Here is a 20994-nt window from a genome sequence, read left to right on the forward strand (position 1 = left end):
CTATAACAGTGCTCAGCATTACCTCAGTGTGCATTTCTGATCTAGGTGCCTTCCCTGGTCTCCTAAGAAATTGATTTATCAAGGGTTACCCAGATTTTTTTGCCTTGGTTTAAAAAAGTCTTTGGGGTGGTTTTTTTGTATGTTTATTGGTTGGTTGTGTTTTTTTTTTAATTTGGCTGTTTTATATGGAGGTCCAGGTGTCTCTAGAGTTTCTGAAGATAAAAGGCACCTCCAGGAGTTAACTCCACCTTTTTTGATACATCTTTCTCAGGATGCCCTTAATCATTTTCTGTCAGTACCCACGGTTCTCCCTTAACTACAGACAGAATTTAGGTGACAGACACTTAGAACAAGGACAAGTTTGTCCTTTTGAAAGTGATTTTTTTTTTAATTTTAAGATTACTATCTTAACACCCTTATATAGTCAGTGGAGAGAAACAGAACCCTGCAGAAAGCAACTGATATACCCTCAGACAGGGAATGTGGAGTACAGATTATTTCTGCAGTTCTGTATAGGCTGCCTAGTGTATATGATTTAGCACTCTGGGAAGTATCAGGCATCAAACCTGTGATCTTCCTTACAGAAAACATTTAATCATTCTTCCAAAGATATGATCTAGCCTTTCCCTCATCTTCTAAGGCAGACTGGCTGGTGGAGCACCTATTATATGACAGGCATATGAACCTTATTTAATTACCAGCATCTATTTTCTATTACCATCTCTTACAAATTCCACTGAAAGCTGAACAAAACACTTCTATCCATTTTTCCTATTGAAGGTGAATCCTTGTATAGAAGACTGCAAAATGCACAGGATAAAAAAGATCTGTGCCTGCAGTCTAGCTGTTATGGAATTAAGCTACCAAAAAAAGTGGTTCCAACCTTCAGTCACTATTCCTACAGTTTTTTTCCTTATTCAGTGAATGCTGAGTACAGATTTTTGTCACTATTACCTGCCATGTATGCTAGGCTTTTGTAGCTCAGGTGTTCCTGCCTGGCCAGTAAGATAATTATTAATATACGCCTTCACTTAATCCTAGGCTTAAATCCTAAGGGATTTAGGCAGGAAGCACATGACTGCTCAGAATCTGGGGCAGAAGCACATGGCAAAACTGGAGGCATCTCTGAGTCTTTCACATAATTGCGAAAGGCATAATTGAAATACCTTCAAGAGTGGTTCATATTTCTATTTTGACTTTCATTCTTAAGGTTTTCTGGAAAATATTCTGGAAAATTTAGGTCTTGAAGCATTATTAGGAAGTGTCTCCCCATCCTTCCTAGTCCATTCCTGCTCCCTAGGGCAGGAAGAACTCTACTCCAGGAAATGATCAGTTGTATCACCTAGCCAGAGGCAAAGTCCACCTGCCTAAAGCACCACCCTGAGGTGGACACTGGGAGCAGGTGAGTGGCAGCAAAGGAGCAATGGTTCCACAAACAGTTCTGGTTGACCAGAACCCAGGAAAACCAGTCTGTCTGCTGCTGCATACAGGAGCATGGCTTGGGGAGAAACAACTTCCTACAGCAGCCACCAGTGCATTCCTCAGACTGTCCTCGCCCGTGGAAGCAGGAGGACTGAACCATCAAGGCAGTTCTCCCAGCGGAGCAGTGAGATCCAATGTACTACCCAATGTGAACAGTGTCATTCATCCACTACACCCAAGAACAACTGTTTCATGTGGAGATACTGCTTAGCTGTACTCTGCCTCTCTGTGAAACAGAAATTCTGGCCTCTCTGAGTCCCCTGCACAGCAAAATCTGCGGTCGGTCCTGTCCTTGTACAGACAGGAGTGATCATCCAATGCCCAAAAAAGGCATCAGCTCCAGTGCATGCAGTATTTCAGTGCCACATTTCCAGTTTTCTTCTGCAAATGGCCTTAGAGACAGGTTCCCACACTTTCGTACTGTGGAAGATGGCACTGAAACTTTACATATAAAAATAAATTTAAGTCAAAAACCTTATGCTTCCCAACGATCTAGCCAATTGGGCATATTTTTATTCTGAATCAGCCTGCCAATCTAAGACACATATACTGCACCTTTAGAGATTTTTTTTTCCTTTAGATACTCAACTATAACGTGTTGTGACTACCTGAACTTAAATTGACAGCACAAACATTTGGTGACTGATAGTGCTGGTTGGAAATAACTAATAAGTAGCAAAATTGCATGAAAAAAAATATTTTTTAAATGTTTATCACAGTTTCAGTTTAATGGTGTTTTGATGCCTTGTAAATATACATGAAAATAATTTATAAGAAAATAAAGATTTATTAATTTAATGAAGTGGATTTTTAAATCCAGTATTACAATCCTCAAATGATAATACATTTCTCATAACTGGAATTTTCAGAAGGCAAGGCAATTTTAGATTTTTAGCTAAGTCTTTAAGCACTGATTTTAGGTAACCAAGAGCAAAGCATTAAATTAATTGCAGTTAAATGGGAGCTCCCTACATACTCAACAATTAATTTTGAGTTTGGAAGGGAAGAAGGATTTCCAGTTTTATATGTGGAGTTTGGATGGGATTAATAGCACAAAGTCCTTAGCAATGTCATAAAAGTTCCCTTCCTGTGAGGAAATATGAATGGGTTTCATAGGTACCCCTCTGTATGGATGGAGAAACAGCCATCAGAAGACAGCAGGCTGAACAGAAAAAGAGTGTATGCTGTGAGAGTAATACTGGTAATCTCTGAAGTCTAGTGGTCCTGCCAAATACTCAAGAACTGCCAAATCCACAACACCAAGACCCGCTGAATCTGCCCAAGCCCACCAGCACACATCACCATCAACAACGAGTTGTACAACTAGGATGACAACCAAGAGGTTAGTAAAGATTACAGAATTATACATATCACCTGATGAAATCAGGAGCCCCTGAGGGTCTTCTTGAACAGGCAGCTAGAAGCTGCTGGTCTCTCAGGGCTGGCCTCCTGGTGTTGCTCCTACTGGGGAGTATGTGCATGAATGAGCTGTGATGAAGTACATTAATGTACAGTGTCCAAGGCTGTCTGGCATGAATAGTAACAGCTTGAGTCTAGTAATTGTGACAGATTTATTAATGAAGGTGTTCAAATGAATATTGGTTGTGATCTGTGTCTTCACTTGACTCCAGTCACTTACTAGAAACCAGGAAATTTGAAACACTAGAAGGACACTGTATCACGTTTCAAAGATAATCAGCAGGACTTGTATGCTTTTCAACACAATGTTTTTCAATAGAAAACATGGGATAAAGTGATAGACTGACTCACACATTTTTCACTAATGAATAAAGTATACATATACAAATATTTTCTTCTGGTGTAACCTGATCAGTTTGGATACTATCAAGTCAAAGATTTAGGGAAAAAAAATCCCACACTTTTCTTCGGTCCATAATTAAATGTGGAACATCAGCTGGAAGTGGGTTTAAGTCAGATCAGTGGAATTATAATTGAATTTTCCATAACAGAGACAGAAAACTGCTTGTCAGCAGCAAAGAGTATGCAACTTAGATGGTCTCTTATGGTAGTTCTACAGCATGAGACAAAGCACTATGTAATTCATAGTGTTCTGTGCACAGAATGACCAACATCAGGTCTGCATAACTGCATCAGTGTGCTCTGTCCACCCAATTTACTTCATCCTACCAAAGAGCAGGGTTGATATAATCATACTGCTTCTAAGTTACATGTCATATTTCTTACATTGTACTTCTTAGACATACTATTTGGATGGCAAACAAACTCCCAGTATAATTTCCCTCTCTCCTTCTGCCTCCCTTCCATAAAAATGCATTTCAAAGTAGAACTGCTAGACAAGTCCAAATCCTTTATACGTCTTTATTATACACAAGGAATGAATAAAACAGTGTCTTACCTCTTGTGGGATGGAACGAGTTACTTGCAGGCTGGATGACTTGCAGGCTGGTAGTACTGTAAAATGCAAAAAATAATTTCCCTTCTTATTGTTGTGCAGAAATTCAGAGTGAAGTTGCAGAATGAACATTTAGAGATACCTTGAAATCTTATTTAAAATACGAGCTGAGAAACAGATCCCATTATGAAAATGAGGTCCAGGAGGAACAGGACTGCAGTTGTAACAGAGAATGCAAGGCTCTATCCCCTCGTTGCTAGGCAAGATGCCCCACACTTAACTTGAAATTTTCTTTAAAGGCAGAGCTGTCTTGTCTCACATCATTTTATACTCTTGTCTTCACATGGTACAGATACCCTTTCTTTCTTCAGTCATAAAATTTTTGGCAAACTATTTTCCTGGCAAAGCATTGTTTGGCAAAGTCAACTAAAGGGAGAACTGTCAGGTGATGTGGTCAGATATAATTAGAAATTATTGATATCTCACTGACCAAATAAATCCCCTATAAATAATATGAGAAGGATATAAAAGAAGGATTTGGATAAGTTCAGCAGTGACAGTTTGAAAGGGCCTACTAAGCTTGGTGAGTTAAACACTGAAAATAATCCAGAGTCCAGGTCCAAGGACACAGAGGCCTTGCTCTTGATGGAGAAAAATTACTGAATCATGGCATCCTGGAAAGATTTATGTCAGAATGTTCTCTGGAAGTCTCTCATACAATTCTCAAAACAAAGGTAGATCAACCTGTGCAGGAACATGTACAGGTGAATTTTGGAAAACTCCAAAGACAAAGTTGCCACAATCTCTCTGGACATTTTCCAGGGCTTAGACATTTGTTTGTACAGCACAGTCTAAAGCTTATGAAGAAATGTGTTAAATGTTTTTAATAAATTATGCCATGAAGAAGCAAGTAATTTTTTGTTAAAACTACTTACCAGCTGCAGTAGCAAAACACCTAAAGCAGAAGAGATGAGATCTGCTACAGTCCAGGCTCCATGTGACAGTGCTGATACTGGGAGTCCCTCACTGTCTGAGTCCATGACCACGCTGAGTTTCTGAGCTAGAGCCTCACACAGAGTACATAGATGAATTCTGAGGTAAGTAGTTGAATACATACACAAGGGTACACATCCATTTGCACATGTGTACACAGGTACACTCGGCCTTTGTATTCCTTATAAAAATGGAAGAATGCTGTAGGAATGGTGCTCTGTCCCAGCTGATCAGTTCTTTCTGAAAGAACGTGCTTAGACCTGTGCCACCTGCACCACATCAGAAGCCAAAAGAGATGGTCAATGACATTCACAGTCTCTGACATAGGATCTACTCCATAAATACAGAGCAAAAAGTTCCTTTTGACAGCTGTAAACACACCTACATTGAAGTATCACACATCCACAATTCTGCTCAATGAATGGGCAATTCTTATCTACACATAAGACTCATAAACGTTATGTCTATCTGTCCATGTCGACAAATACTTTGTTCCAAACATTACCTCAGTACAGAATCCCAGGCTTGTGGTACCTTGAATGCTTAACACCTCCACCATCTGCATATCTGAAATCCATGTTTGTTCACACATTTACATGATCCATCCAAAATATATGTGTAAATGTAAGAAAATAAAAGAAAATATGCGATTTGGATGTTAATGTTTTCTAACTTGAAGATTCCACTTTAGGATGTCTTGAATATCAGTGTTGTGAAAAGAAGTAATTTGCAGATTAAGATTAAAGTGATTGATACTGGGTTTTTTAATGAGGAAGTGACTGATATTCACCTAACACACAATGCACTGTATTAGCATGTGAAGACCTTCTGAATGGTGACTTTCCACTTCCTTGCTACTACCTTGTTACACCAATTATTGTCTGAGAAACTGTAGAAAGGTGTCCAGATATTAGCTACTGTGCTAGCCCTGAACCTATCTTCATCAGAGGTTAAGATTAAGTTACAAGACGCTATAAGTAGTGGACAGGTGTGGGCACACATTTCCATCTGTCAACTCTTCCCTGCTACAAGGACCTGTGAGACACCTGAGAACAGCACTCATAAATTGCTGTACCTAAATCCAATAGACCTCACCTGTTGGATCTTACACATCAGCAGCTTTAAATCATGCCAGATCTAAACACATTCTTCTTCTGGTCATAGGCATTTTGGTTATTAAAAGAGCTCAGCTGATAAAGCTCAGTCAATAGCACAGTTGGTAAGTTTAGAAAAATTATGCCTGTGATCCAGGGTAATAGCCAACATTAGGCACTGACTTGAGAATGAGGAGCTTATTCTAAGAAGGGTTCTGGCACTACAGCACCCACATTTTGAGTGACTAGGCACCAGCCTGGAGCTCAAACCCAGAGATCACTGCTGAGCTCCATGTGCAGGACATGGGGAGGCTGATGGAAACACCCTGCCCAGGTGGGGCCCAGAGCCAGGCGGTGGGAAATGGCGAGCGCAGGGGTGCATCTGAAGTCCTGCCTCTCTGGGGAGCAGGCACCAAGGGGTGCTGGCAGGGCACCTCCCTCCAGCGGGACCCAGAGCACAAATGCTCCAGCGTGGAGGCAGCAGGCTTTGCTCTGAGGGGCTCCTGCAGCTGAGTCCCCGGGTGGTGGGCTGCCGCTGGGTGTCCAGCAGCCCAGTGGCTATCAGGCCTGGCCGAGGAGGGCAAGAGAGGTCTTGGCAGCTCAGAGCATGGGATTAAGTATGGACATGAAGAAGCAGGGCTGCAGCCAGAGCCCTGGTGGCAAGGGCACTGCACTGAACTGGAGCCCTGATTCTCTCAATATATTTTCTCAGTTTATCAAACTGATATTTTAAATACTCTACATAAAGAAATACATTTCACACATGTAACTTCATGAGCAATGCCTATAGTTTTATAATCTTGCTCTTTTGTATACATTATTAACACGCTGCATCTGTACATATCAACTTGATAATTATGACATAAGACCTAGTCACAACTACTAAAACATTGCTCTTTTCAATGTCTTTAGTTCATAACTCAAATTTTCCAGCCTTTGGGTTGTGGGTTTTTGGTTTGGTTTGGTTTGGGTTTTTAAGATCTGGTGCTTTGCATCCTTTTATCCTTTCACACTCATAACAGTTCAAAACTAAGCACAATTTTCCTCAATGTGAAGCAAATTCCATGACCCATGATACACAAAAATGATTTGAGAGTATTAAATTAGAAAGTATCAAGAAAGTTGTAAATATTTCACAATCCTTCAAACTTTGCTACATTGACAATAAAAGGTACACTTTTTTTGATTGCTACACTTACAAACAAATGTGAAGAGAATAATATTTAAACATTATAATCTGAATTTGCACAAAGACACTGTCAAATTTAACTACTTGTTAAACCAAATGCAAGGATAAACATAGTTGTTGTCTGTGTACTGCTAGTTCAACGTTTAATGATACTGCATTCAGTTAAAATACAAATGCTCCTCATAAAAGAAGGCATTTAACTTTGGTTTTTTTTCCAGAAGCTAAGTGGTGTATGGCAGAACTGTTCCACCTTTGGTCCACAACCTTGAATTGAAGGCTCAACATAGTTAAAGGCTCTTTCTGGGTTACTGTAAGAACAACAAAAAAGAAGTAATGATATCCACCTGCTGTCAAGATGTCATAGATATCCAGTTTTGGAAAATTTACTCATTACCAGGATCTTGTCTTGACATTTACAGTTCTCTGCTTCTGCCCTCAGAGTAATGTTAACTGACTGTCCTCCGCAGAAAGATTTGCCTCATAACAAGGACTGCAAAACTTCAGAAAAGATACTGGTATTGAACATCATCAGAGCAATAAGTACAAAATCTTCAGCAACCACCTCACATTGAACTAAAGTGAAGAAAACAACATTACAAATTAGTTCATTTTAAAAGACAGGTTTCTAAACCATGTTCAATAAAAAATAAATACACTGGTATGACGGTATTAGATAAGCTACCACTCTAGTAGTGTGAAGGATCAAGGAGTCTATGACAAATGCAAACAGATGCAGAACTTGTGTTCCCCTTGAGCTATCAATGACAGAGTTTCATAAGATCTTAAATTGTCTGGATTTCAATATGCATATAATATAATACATGGAGAAAAGTTCCATTTGACATGAAAAATAAATGCCACTATCTGCTTAGCTTCAATAGGAAAATACCATCTTGCTTGCCTGTGCAGATTCAGACATTTGCAGTACAGTAGGTGTCATTGTCTAAAAATTTGATTTCTGGTCTAACTTGTTCTTCTAGACTTGTCTTCCTATGGAAAGAAATAGGTACCTCTGTAAGTGATAAACCCTTCTTTAAAAAAGATGTCATGGTCATGGAAAGAAGTGACTTTCAGAATTACTTCTTTCCATGTGCTACAGACTGTAACTCAAAATGAATAGTTTGAATCATGAGAATGACTGTTCTGGGCCAGACCAAATGTAAAGCCAGTCCAGAAGGTGCCTAAAGCAGTTTCCTAATGTACTCCCATAGCATATTACATTTCCTGTTGCCATTTCTATCAGAAGGCCAGAAGCCTTGAGCTAGTTTAGCAATAAAAGGACTCATCAGAGCTTGCCTTGTCTTGTTGAATTTTGAGCTTATTTAGCTTTGTTTAGCTGAAACAGTAAGTTTCCCAAAAGTTTGCAGACAAATGTCTAATTTGTTTTTAGCTTTAGCCTAGTTTGTATGAAGAAATTTTACTCTGTATCTTAAAGATCTAAAAACACCAAGTGATGTTTAGTGCATAGATTTGTGGACTAAAAAAAAAAAAAAAAAAAAAAAAAAAATCTAGCAACAGACTGTTCGATAGCACATAAAAATAGTGCCAAGAGGACCCAAGATGGAGAATGTAGAAACCCCACCAGCAACATCATACTCTTCCTGGCAAAGAACTCAGGATGCTGAAGACTCACAATATCAGGAAGGATCCTTGATCTCAGAAGACTGGAAAAATGAAAACTCTCATTTTTTAAAAATGAGCAGATACTATTAAATTTGTGATTTATCTATTTTGACTGTATCACTAAGTACTACTGGGAAGAACTGGGCAGTTTAGATTGTAGGTATTATTGACTGGAAAAATAATATGTACTGTATTTTGATCAGACTGTTAAAACACTCTTTAGACTAACAATAAATTTTCTTGGACTGATGTGTGTCTCACCAGTGAGAGCTGGGGATGCACTGGATGGTCATGGCATGGTCCATTGTACACCCACAGGACAGGGAGTCACAGACCTCAGTACTTCTCTCACTCTCCCAATAGCTCCAGCTACATGGGAGTGTTTTTCCTTGCCCATGTCCCAGACACAGTTGCCCTTACAGATGGTTACCATGTACTCTGTGTCTTCTGAGGACCAGGAGCTGCTCACATCCCTTAGGTAGCAAGAAGACTGTGGAGTAGAGGAGATTCTGGACTCTAAGGAGGAAACCTCCACCTTCTGCTCTGAAGTGGGGGCAGCATTTTGCCTTGTTAGTATGAAAGGTAACACTGGAGGAATCAGGGTGCTGTCATTCTCATGGCACCTCTATCCACAAGGAAAGCAGCTCTAGACTTCTTGCTGCCAGCTTAGAACCTCAGTGTGGTCCCAATTGTTCAGCTGCATCCTGGGCCATCACCCTGTAGACCTAGATGATGACTCTTCCTCCCCACGAGCTTCCCTCTCCTGTCAGTCTTCACAAGACCAGCCTTGCTGAGTAGCAAGTTCCATGCTGTCCACCCCTGGTCAAAGGCACATCTCTGATGCCTTCTTCCTTAGCCACTGCTTCAATCTCTCCATCCTGCAACCAAAAGAAGCAGTTGTGAAACTGGAATCAGTATCAGCTCTCCCCTCTATCCTCTCCCAGGCATACTGGGACACTGACTGGCACTGGAAGGAGCCACAGCTTCAAAAGGGTGATACTTGGATTCTCACCCCCAGCCAAGCTCTTGCAGGGCTGGCTATACATTCGTGTGAGTTGATGGAGGGGATGCTCAGGTGATTTTTCTGCTCTCCTCACCTCACTGCTCTACCTTCTGGGTGGCAGAGGTGCTCTGTTTGCACCCCTCTCTCCTCCACCACAAAGCAGGTGAGGAACTGCTATATGGCCTGTGAAAACAAAGGCAGCTCTTGCTCACGGGGCAGACAGGCTTCTAGCATCCTGCTATCACTGCTGATGCTGTGCTGGGAGGGACATGTCCCCTACCACCTAACACCCTCTTAGGAAGCCTCCTGGCTGTGTGTCCACTGTGCTGGGAAGTGAGACTGAGGGTGGGACGCAGGCAGAAGGTGCTTCCTCTCTGAAGACCTTCATCACTGTGGGGATCAGAAGACAGAAGGCACAGGAGGGCACTCATACATCATTACCCAGCCTCTGGTCTGCCCTCTTGGGCATCTCCAGTCTCTGAAAAGCACTTATTTACTTACCTCATCACAGCACTCACAGTTGCCCTGGGACCAGAGTCAGTCCCCCAAGGCTGATGCCAGCAAGAATAGGAAGCAAGTTCCCATGCAATACTTTCTCACACTGGCCCTGCCAGGTACCAGCTCCCACCACCCATGAAGCTGTCCAGAGCATTTCCTGGAGGCTTTGCACTGGGATTCAGATGTCGAGGAGCTGCTCTGGTCACAATGCAACTTCCTCCAGAGCAGGTACCGTGATATTCTCCCCACCCTCCCTCAAGCCTGTCCTCCTCCAGGAGCATTTTGTGCTGCTGGTCTGTGCCCAGGCTCCCATGTCAACCCAGTCCCACTGCAACAGCCTGCCACAGATGTGCCCATACAGTTCCTCATGCCACTTTCTGAAGCCCAACTATAGGAATGACTCCTTATTTCCTCCAGTCACTTGGGCTGGATTCATATGTATCCATCAAGTATTCACAGTTCCAACCCAGGTTTCTTGCAGCCCTCTTTGTCAGCTCTGAGGAAAGGAACAAATAAAACAGCTGTTATTCAGCAGGCCTCACAGCTCCTCTTGGGATACTGTTTGAAGGATGAGGTTCCCACCTATCTCACAGCCCTGTGCAAAGTTCCCACCAGAAATCACCCTCTGGGCTGAGGCCTTGGCAGGGTCCTGCCCACATTGCCTTCCCCATGCAGGCTGGAAGCTAAAGCCCCACCAGGTGCCTCACCAGTAGTTGGTTTGCACTCCTCCAGTTCTGCAGCAGCAATGGCACCTCCTCAGCAGCTGGCATCCCCCTACTGTCTGCAGAATCTGCACAGAGACAGAGGTGGGGCCACAGAACCCCTGGTCCAGCAGAGCACAGCAAGGCCCTCACTGTGGCCACCCTCCTTTTCCTGGCCCTGTGGCCCATGGATACACCCATGTAAGGGAGAGGGTAGGAGTTCATGGCAAATGTTAAACCCTCATCCAAAGGGTCAAGGGGTGGAGACAATAGCAGATAAACCTTTATACTGTTGTAGCCCATGATCTGCATTGCATGTTATAGGAAGTGTTATAGCAAGAACCACACAAACCAGTGGAGGATTAGCCTCACGAGAAGACATGCAAGTGCAGCAGTGAGCCATCCTCAGCTGGTTTTCATGCAAATAACTTAAAAAAACACACTGTCTTTCCTAGCCTAAGTGACCACCATAATAGATGGAACCCAAGTCATGGACTATATGAACTCAACAGATGTTTATAGGCATTTTAGGGACATTTTACAGGAGTGGCCTATAGGTCACCCCTGTCATAAGAAACTGGTGTATAAATGATAAGATGTGGTAGGGGGTAGTGATTAATAAGGATGTACTAGTGTGAGACCAGTCCATTACTTAAATGGTCTGGAATAACAGATAGAGATGGTATTGCTTTTGGCTGGGATGATAATGAAAGCTCTGATGAGCTCATCATTCCAACTTTTTGCATTCACCAACTTCATTTAGACAATATAATGAAGAAAGACCTCACTGTACTAACAGATTCAATTTTGAGCCAGCAGTGTGACTGTAGCATGAAGAAAGCAGGGGCAGTCTCTAGCTGTATCAATCAAGAAATTTTACTTGATGCAGTAAACACTGAATAAGCATGATTTTTATTCTATGACTACAGCCTTCTATGAATCCCAGAAAATATTATCTTTCTAGACCTGTGCCTATGAATCAATGTTCACTATCTGAAAGATACACTAGTATGCTTTTGATTGATGTAGGAAGTGGTCTTGTCTTAATAATCTAGTCAAAATTTAATCTGAATAGAAATTCCGTTTTTTAAAAAAGAAAAAAAAAAAAAGACTAATTTAAAAGAAAATAACTCTCTGAGCTAAATGAGAGAAATTGAGAAAAAAAAAAAGGGTTCTGGATCAGAATACCATTACAAAAAAAGGCAGAGAGCAAGGTATTTTACACATGAGTTTTAGTCCCTCATGGTCTCCATCACCTTTGCTGTAAGACCTGCTGCTGTGTCCCCATTGTCTGTAGCACCACACAAGCAGGATTTGCTTAACTGTGAGCAGGCCCAGCTCCGCTGCAGGTTATACATCTGAACCCAGGGAACATCCAAAGCCATGGCTTGGCACTGTGAGATGGATGCATAGGGTACCATGAGCAGTGGCTGTGTCTGAAGCTGTCTGTGCTCAGCCTGCCTGCCTGTGCAAACAGAGGGGTGACCTCCCTCCCAGGGAACATAGCCTGCCCCGGCACCAGAGCAGCAGCACATGGGCTCCAAGCTCTCCATGGCACAGCCTCTTCTTGGTTGATCTCAAGTGGGACCTATAGTCATTGGTCAGCAGTAATAATGACAACAGTAATTTTCAAAGAAAATATAGATTCTCAAAGACTCATGTCACATGTGTACTGTAGGCAGGAGGTGGGAAGAACATCCCCTGGAAACGCAAGAAATATCAGTATGTTTGTGTTGGAAGCATACAGGGACACAAAATAAAGTTGATCCTTTCCCTGCCACACATGAAGTGTGCAATGATTTCTTAAATTGCACCAAACTGAAATGGGGGCCCCACAGGGTCTGACTTGTTATGAAAATGCCTGTTCTATACTGGGCTCAAGAATCCAATTGTAAACACTTTTCTAAGGACCCCAGCCCAGACAGTTATTTTTATGGATGCTAGTGTCATTGCTCTTTGGAGTTGGGTTTCAGCAGAAAGAAGCTAGTGTTTCGCTGACATCTTAAGATATGAAGGCGAGCTTTGAGCCCTCTGAGGAGTGAGTGAAACATTTGGCTCTACCAGCTGCACAGGGAATATGATCTGAGCCAAATATAAGAGCTGAGGGATTTATACATTTGTTTCAGACATCATAAGTTCATTTTAAGAAATGGTTCTCCCTGCGCACATGCACACACACTTAACTCACACCTGCATGTATACACACACCACTTGTGATATTCTAACATTTTCCTTCAGTGTTAGTCTTACTGTTGCTGTGCAGAGCCTGAAGTTTTCCTGGGAAGAAATCTCTATGTGATGTACAGAGTGGTTACATTTTCCACAAAGTTTTCTGAACATGACCATGATGATCACCATCCTCTATCCTGTTTCATTATATCCCCAGATCTCGCTGGCAAGAAAATAAGTTCTTTGGTACAGGAGACTGAAAACTTCTGTCAGCTGATCAGATAAAAGAGTGCCTGGCATAGAGATTTCTCCATTACTTATTTGGCCCTGAGATGTGGATTTCCTTCCTCAGCAGCAGGATTGAAATGATACATATGCTCTCCACACACACACTATTTTCTCATTAATATTGCTGGAGGGAGGTCTCATGTGCCTTCAGTGTTACTTAAGGAAGCAGAGGCATCATATGCTATTCAAAGCACAGGTACTACTGGTAAATGGCTGCAACAGTTAGTTTGTCCCTTCAGTCTTTAATACCAAAGACCTTACAAGGCCTTATACTTAGCAAAACTATGTGGGAAATTTGCCTGAATTTTACAGCACGAGATACCACTTATCAGCATGGTCCATGCTCAGAAGTGTTTTGCTATCCCTTCCTTATAGCATCTTGTGAATGCAGTTGCAGTTTTGGTTACCCATCCCTACAGAAGCATCAAGCAAGGAAGAACAACCCCTTCTCATTGTCCACAGCAGAGAATTATGGATGGTCTGAACACCTATGCTTGCTGAGTTCCCAGTGTTTGTCCATAAAGATGCTGTTTCCTGATTAGGAGAAGCTGGTACTCTCTTTCCCTCAAGAGATCCCAGAGTCTTCAGAGTCACAACAGCCAGCATTGTGGAGAGCACTGCACATCTCCTTTTACCCAGAGTTATGTGGTTGTAATCAAATACCAAGAATTACATGCATTGCTTCTGGGATGTCCAACAAGTCTATCTACACACTAAATCAAGGATAACTCCTTCACAGGTCAACGAAGGAACAAAGTAAGTCTGCATATAGCAGAAAGATGTACAGACTGTTATTCATGCAGAACTGCCCACTGAGAGCGAGACAGATCTCTCCCCGACATGGGACAAAAAAAGAGAACCATTTTTCTTCCCATCCCAATTGTTTTCTTCACACATAAGGTATGGAGAGTAGAATAGCAAACATCCCCAGGCTAGTATCTCTGTATTGCTCTTACTCCAGCTTCGTTCCAGACCTGATCAAAGGACAGAACACAGTTGTGTTCCATCCCCTTGTCCACACAGTAACAACTCAGAAGAAGGAAAGAATATTAAAGAGCTACATAATTCTTTAGAGGAAACAGCAGATAAAAATACATTACAAAATATATATAACAGTCAGAGACGACTAATGATATGTAGGCCATCTGATTGGAAGGGGGCAGCCCTGTCTATCACTGCCTTGGGAGTGCATAAACTGGCAGAGCTAAAGGCATCAGGTATAAAATTTCAATAATGGTGACTGAAGAAAGATAAACAGGGGTTGTTAAGATAGGAAACACTGGTATACTTGTATGTGTATCCAAACTGATCCTGAGCAATCAACCCTGTTGTTGACACTGCTACTGTGAGGGTAATCAAACATTGGAGCTGGGTGACCAGAGAGGTTGTTTATTCTCCAGCCCTGAAAATATTCAAACCCAACTTGGCAAAGTCCTGAGCAACCTGCTTCTGTTCACCCTACTTGAGCAAGAGGGTTGGATCATATGATTTCCAGAGGTTTCTTCCAATCTCAAGTATTTTGAGATTCTACATGGAATGTAGAATGGACTGTAGAATTCTACATGGAATATTAAAATGGTCCACAAAACTGAATTAACTACTGGATTAACAAAATTAACTAATAAAAGAACCAAAGATCAGGAACTGGTGTGAAATAGTTCAGAAGGAATATTAATATGAGCAACTCTGCCTCTTTCCTCCTCAAAGCAATAAAAGACATACACAAAAATGGCCTAGTTCCCTGCTGAGAGAAGAGAAGAGAAGAGAAGAGAAGAGAAGAGAAGAGAAGAGAAGAGAAGAGAAGAGAAGAGAAGAGAAGAGAAGAGAAGAGAAGAGAAGAGATTACAATACAATATTTTTAGAATTATGACACAATAATTCTCCAAATCGGACTATTATACTTAATTTGTGCAAACAAAATTGAGCTAATTCATGATCAGCCAGACATCACCTCATACAGGTATCTAGGAATTTCTGTTATTCTGAAGACAAAATGCTTGAGTATTTAATGAAGTTTGTGCTTGAGTTGTTTCTGTAACTCAAAATAACTCTTACATAGAAAAGAGCTCTTCCTGACTACATGTGTATCTTTTATAAGCCAAATGCTCTTTAGATGTCTTCTCCATCTGCATTGATACCTGAGGGAATGGTTTCTAAATGTGTCTGAATTTGGCTTAGTAACTTGGACTCTATTCAGCAAGAAGACATAAGACTCAAAAGTAGGAAAATCTGCCTTCCCAAATCCTATCTATTTTGAAGGGTTCTTCTCCCTTCTTCTTTGACTGATTTACTTTCCAACAAGCTTCCTACCTGTCAACACTGACTGGTTAATTAGTGTGTTTAAAATAGATGAGAAATGCTAAGATTCGTGTCTTACAAGTTAGTCAGACTGCGGAGCTTTCCAAACATGCTTGTCATTCACTAGTATCTAAGACACTGCCAAAACATCTTTAGTAGTTGTTACTGCACTTCTTCCAGTCCAGCTAAGGCCAGCTAAAAGGTTAGCTTTATCGTAAGAAAACAAGCCTAGAGGAAGAGTGGCATAGGAACACTGAACAGGCAATGAGACTCTCACTCTACTATTACAAGCCTCAACAGTACAAATAGAGGAAATGGCAACTTCCTAAATTCTATTAAATGCAACACTGATTTGCATTTAATTTTAATTTAAAGCCTCCTCTGTAGCACCAGTTAAACTTCTTATTGCCTAAATAAGTGCCAGCTGGAACTGTTCTTAGATGCTCAGTTTTACGTGCTATGTTCACTCTGAAGCAGTTTCAACCTGGGGAGACAGGTTTCTTTTTGCTCCCTAAATCTTTTGGGATTTAGGTTAGACAGAGTGTTATCTAAAAATCTTTGTGGGAATGCCTAATGATTACACCATATGCTGTGATAATGGAATAGCTGTGCTGTGGGCTCTCATTAGCCTGAGTGACCATCAACATACTATGACAATGCTATAATCATTGAGATATAGGCAACTTTATGTAGAACAACTTTCAAGATTTGTGGACCAGACAAGAGAATACAGTTAGCAGACCTCGGTCTGTTTCCTGCTAAGATGTGACTTCTTAGCAAGAAATTGTGAGGGAGACCTAAGGATGCCTGGCAAATTTGCAGCTGCAGTACAATTGACTGATTCTGTATCAGCTTGTTTGACAGTTAACTTGAGCCAGTTTGTGACAAAATCAGGGGTGTTAGAGGGTGCAAAGGAGAAGCATTTTGGGATGGGAACGGTGGAAAAGGGAAGAAAGTATTGTTATCTTTTTATATAGATAAGATAGCAGGAAGCACAATGATTTCAAGCCCAAAAGCAGAGTAGAGTGCCACTTCACATGCAGTTGCTGTGAAACAGAAAGAAACTGCTCAGTAATGATGCTGCACAGAAAAGTGGCTACAGATATGTTAGGTGAGTATATTTAGGATGAAAGATTGCTTGGTCAACACTCATTAATCGGGAAGTAAAATTCTGCTTCTAGACATTATCTAAACAGGCTTGGTATACATTTTAAGAGCAGCTGGACAAAATGTGAACACTTTATTCATAAAGAAAAGAGCATTGTGATGGAAAAATTCTGAAAGATGCAATACTGACACAGATCCGTATTAACACAGCATGAGGGAAATAAGATTGGAATAGTTAAGTACTTCCAGTTCAAATCATATGAACCCAGACTGGCCCGTCACTGGCATTCCATGTAGCTGAAAGCATTCAGCGCAGGTCCCACTGCAAAAAAATTTTTTAAAATAAAGCCAGAATAGCAAAAGGCATAGTTGAAAAAAAAGACAAGATAAAGCCAGAAAAGTACAGAATGGAACCAGAAGTAACTGAAGACACGAGGAAGCCACTTAAAGATCATCTAAGAAGATCCGAATCTTTGAAGTAACAGGACATTATGCCCAGAGAGTACAGGAAGAATCGCTCTACACCAGCTTTTGAAGCAAGCTCATCGGCCATAAATCTATGCCTCTGATTGTCACATAAGGTTAGCTAGTTGTTGTGGTTTATACCCAGCCAGTAATTAAGCACCATACAGCTGCTTGCTCACTACTCCCCACTCCCAGTGGGATGAGGAGAAGAATTGGGAAAAAAAAAAAGTAAAATTCAGAAAATTCAGGGGTTGCTATAAGAACATTTTAATAACTAAAATAGAATAAAATATAATAATAGCAATAAGAAGAAGAAGAAGAATAGTAATAATAATTATAATGAAAAGTTTATAGAAGTACTAAAGTTGGAGCACTGCTTATGAAGGAAGAGAGTATTCAGTTACTGATGGGGAACTATATTATTCTTCCCAAATAGTCAATCCAATAAGCTGCACTGTGTCTAAGAAGACAGACAATGGGTATGAGGTTGGTTTCATTCACTAGGAAGATTCTGCCTTTGATTAGCCACATGGTCAAAAAGATGCAAGGTCAGAGAGATCCACAGATCTCGTTGGCAGTTTACAGGAAGGCAGTCCTAAGTCTCATGTGGGTCAAGTCATTACATATATTAAAAAGTTATGTAATTACTTAAAATTCACAATGAATCTGGTACAGCAATACATATCCAAGACCGGTAAGTTTCAAAAAAGTGTTATATGATAAAAAAATATAAAAATGTGAATGCACCCATTTCAATGGAAAATATGAAGGTTTAAGACATGAAGGAGGAGGTTCAAATAGATAATAATGTTGCCTATGATATTAAAAGTCCTCAGAGATAGGGTATTCAACTTTTATGGATGAGCAGTTTAACCCCTTATTGTGGCAGTAAGTAGATATCACAGGCTATAGACATTGCCAGATCTGTGTACCGACGATTCAGAAGAAATCACCATAAATTTATAATTTGAGAAAGGATTAAATAAAAAGAGAGACGAAGTTTTTGCAGAAGGATCAGAAGACAATTTTTTCTCAACCCCGGTTATTACATTTAAATGTATCCAGGTGAGGTGATTTTGAGTGTAGCTCTGTAAAAAAATGTTGGAACTAGAGATTATGTCTACTTACCTCATGCTTCCTCACTAATTATGGTATCTGAGATGAATGGGATGCTAAAGTTTTGAGCAGACTGCAGAAAACTTAAGAAGGTGGCTCTGCCCAATCAGTATCCCATATATAAAACAGACTCATTTATCACTCTAGACAGAACAGAATACTTCTCTATGTAGAGTTTAAGACTACTGATAAACAGCACTGAAAAATTATTTTCAGAAAATTAGTCTTCATTTACCATTGACATGGGAAAATGAGTTGAGTTTAACACAATTCTGTCCGGATAAAAATACAATTAAATTTCAGAGATCAGTCAGCTGAGTGTTTGTAGAGTACTTGTTCTTGCTACTCCTGGTAGTTCATCTATAAAATGCAGCCTACTATTGTTTCCATAAAAAGAGATTTGGAAAAATATTTGCATTTTCTTGACCTGTTACACTCACTTAAAAAAAAAAAAAAAAAAAAAAAAAAGTCTTTGTGTGGTTTGCAACTTGTAAATACTGTTGTCAGCCATGCTATCAGAATTAGAAGAACATGCTTGGAAAGATCGATATGACGTGTAAACCATCAGTGTATATGACATGATGTAGGAAGTGTAGCCTCATTCTGCTGTTCCCTGGGTAAAAGGAGAGCTCCCAGGAATGTTGGCAGATGATAAGTAGAAATGTCAGAACACTAATCCTTCAGAGCAAATCTTCTCATTGCTACACTTCGACTAATGTGTTGCTATGAACAGGACCTGGAGATGGTAAGGACACACTTTTTTTTATTTGATAAGTATTGGATCAGACTAAATTAATTACAGGGAATACCTTCTATATCCCCGATGGAATTTGTCTGTTAAATATGGAGCTTATCATGCTGAATGTTCCTGATAAAGACTTCATGTGCTGGGGTGAGGGCAGATGGAATTTCAAACTGATTTCTCTTTATTAAGATAACCCGTAATTATCATTACTAATGTCAGTTGTGGAGTCATTCTCCAGGAAGAAATGCAGTTGAGACCAATAATATATGTACATATGTAAAAGGCAATGTCTGGGGCTAAATGTAAATCTCCCGGGAATATTATTGATGAAGACTAGCTTGTGCTGTGCTTCACTGAAGGCAGCAGATGATGTCCATCCTATTTCCTAGTCCTGCTCTTGCCTTCAAGAACTAATATCTGCAATGCACTATGCATTTGTAATTTAGCCTTACTACATAAGAAAGGAAACAAACATTTCATGTCTCCACACAGAGAATTTGGAAAATGGACTTTCATACATGTGAAGTCTTCTCTTTCCAGAAATAACTCTCTGTTCCACATACAGACTAAAACAACTTAGTCCCTTGGAAAGGTCCTGAAACAGCCAGCTGAAGGTAGAAAGGTGGGTAAATGTGTAACCTGTGATTGAAAATGAGCAGTACTGGATGTGCAGCAAGGTGAAAAATGCACACACCTCCTATATCCACAGCAAATATTAAGTAACTCTTATGTGACATTCAGAATTCCATCTCCTTCACACATTTAAGCCGCTGAGTGACTCTAGTTACAGAACAGGTGAGTGAAGTAAAAAGGCTTAGAAGCCTCTGAGTAAAGTGCAGAAAGCAGAGGAAAAGCAGGCGGCAAAAAGAGTTGGAGAAGGACAGAGAGGTGGATGGAAGCTATTACGGATGAGTGGTTTGGATTACCTAAAGAATTTGTAAAAATGCAACTTAACAGTTCATTTGCAAGGTTCCTGCTATTACTTACTATATGGAGAAATACAGAAAGGAAAATCTAGATAGAATTAATTTAGAATGATTTACACAGAGATCAGAGATGTGAAAAAGTAAGGAGATCCTCCCATTAAGTCGTGAGTTTCAGAATGCCCCCCTTGCTTTCTAAACTCTTTCTTAGAGAGGAGTCTAGGTGTGGCTGGATCCAGACTTCATCTCAGATTTGGTCAATGGTTTATGGCTAAATGACTGTGTGTGTACAATCAATCCCTAGATCACTTAATTAGGATTTCAGTATTTTGCATGCTATTAATAACTTACCAAACTGTCTGGGCATCCAATGTTAGTTTGCTCTGAAGTTCAAACCCTTGGTTTCCCAAAACAGAATCTCAGGCACTGAGTCTTATAAAAATGGATAAATTAATGGAGTGCTACAACAGCAGGATCAGCTTGAGCTGGGTGCCCTGGAGAGGGGGAAGGGAAGGAAGAACCTGGACAGCTAAATCTCTGGGCAATTATACCCTTACAGATAATTTACCTGCCATTCAGGTGACCTTCACACACCTTCCACACACACTTTGGCTCAGTAGTGATTCTAGTCTATAATTTTCTTACACCTTACTGGATTCCTTCACCGTTTTCAGGCAGGCCATTGCTTGTCAAGTTGCAGCTGCTGTTGATGGCTGTAGCCTTGAAGCTTCCTTATCTTCTGATTTACACTGGCTCTGGAGGACCCTGTTTTGACTGAGTAGGTACATGCTCAGTAAATTTAAGTGAAAGTTTACAGCATGCATCTTAAGGCTTCACCAAATCTAGCTACTCATGCTATGTAAAGCTAAGCAAACAGCATATTAAATCACACAACCTTATAACTCCCAGTGATTCATTCTATATTA

This window comes from Athene noctua, chromosome 18 (assembly GCF_965140245.1).
Source record: "Athene noctua chromosome 18, bAthNoc1.hap1.1, whole genome shotgun sequence".
Lineage (NCBI taxonomy): Eukaryota > Metazoa > Chordata > Aves > Strigiformes > Strigidae > Athene > Athene noctua.